Source organism: Alligator sinensis, unplaced genomic scaffold, assembly GCF_000455745.1.
Source record: "Alligator sinensis unplaced genomic scaffold, ASM45574v1 scaffold707_1, whole genome shotgun sequence".
Lineage (NCBI taxonomy): Eukaryota > Metazoa > Chordata > Crocodylia > Alligatoridae > Alligator > Alligator sinensis.
The window spans coordinates 542937-544410 of record NW_005842065.1 but is presented as its reverse complement, the minus strand read 5'-3'; the positions used below and the strand labels follow the sequence as shown (position 1 = coordinate 544410).

General features: G+C 59.2%; 1 protein-coding gene across 1 annotated transcript in view; it reads right to left on the bottom strand.

Moving 5' to 3' along the window:
* TUBB4A (tubulin beta 4A class IVa) overlaps window positions 1–1474 on the bottom strand; it is an 8497-nt gene that overhangs the window by 5140 nt on the left and 1883 nt on the right. The window lies entirely within an intron of this gene.

Below are 1474 nucleotides of genomic sequence, written 5' to 3'. Positions count from 1 at the left end.
ATACCCTCTACCCCACTCCTGCCCCTTCAGGTCCCCCTCACAGCCATCATCCCTTCCCCCTTCAGTTCCCTGCCCCACTCCCTCCCCTGCAGGGCCCTCAGTTCCCCTGCCTCACCTTCCCCCATCAGTTCCTTCCTGACCCCAGCTGACACCCCCCTGCCCTGAAGCCTGAAAACAGCTCCTGACAGCCTGGAGACCAGCTGCTGCCCCTGGAACCTGACACTGAGACCCTGCCACCTCACCCCTCCCTTGTCTCCAGGGAAGGAGACATTAATTAGCAAATGGATTAATTAATTAATGAACACCCTGGGAGGGGTGGAAAAATCAAGGCAGGGGCTGGGCTGGGCTGGGCAGAGCTCCGATAAAAATCCCCAGAGGCAAGAGGCTTGCCCTGCAGCAAAGGATCAGGGCCCTATGGGGCTAGTGTATCCCCCCACCCTTGCTTAAACCCACTGGACCTCCCCCACATTTCTTTGAAAGCTGAGAAGAGAACCCAGGTGCCCTAGCTCCTCCCACCCAACTTTTCTTCTGCAACTGGGAGGAAGGGAACCCAGCTGCTGAATCCCAACTCCCCTCCCTTCCTCCAGAACCTGGGGAGAGAACCCAGGAGCCCCCACACCCAGCCCCTCTGCCTCTTCCAGGGCTAAGAGGGAGAGAACCCAGGCATCCGGGTCCCCAACCTCCCCTCCAAGTCAGACTGCACCATGCAGCCATAAGGAACTAACTCTCTCCCCAGTATCCAACTGGATCCAGTCATTCTCCAGCTGCAGGGGGAAGGAGATCTAGCTTGCAAATAGGGTCCCCCCTCACCTTGCAAAAGGCTTGGGGTGCCAGGACGCCTGGGTTCCTCGCTGCCCCCCAGAGCTGTCCACATCCCAGCCCTGCTCCAAGATGGAGCCTTCTGCCTTGCTGCAGCTTATAACACCCCCTGCCTTTCCCCTCTGGGGCTAGGGGAAGAGAACCTAGGATCCAAGCTGCCCCCCACCTCCAGGACTTGGGGAGAGGACCCAGGCATCCAGACTCCCAGCCCTATTCCATGCACCCCAACATGACAGCTCCACTGCCAGCCCCCTCACTGTGGGGCTCCTGCCCCCATAGGGATTTTGGGGAGGGGTCCCCTGAGTTAGATAATGGGCAAGGTGCGGGGGGGGGCTTTAAGACTCCCCTAGCATCCACAGAAGCTGGGATGGAGTGGGGGGGCAGAAGAGCCCCCTAGGCCTGAAATATGGGGAAGCAGATTATGGGGGGCTCAGAGTACAGGACAGGATTCTACTATGGGGCTCTTAAAGAGGCAGCCCCCCAGGGTTGGGGATAAATAGGAAGCTTGTGTCTTTGCCAAGGGGGTCCTTTAAGGCTGGGCTTTGTTCCCTTTCTTGCTGCCTCCAGGGGCAGTTAAAGGGGGAGGCATCTTGGCACCAAGGCAGTGGAACCCCCTGCTCAGTTACCCCTGGCAACGGGTGCCAGGGGATGTTGC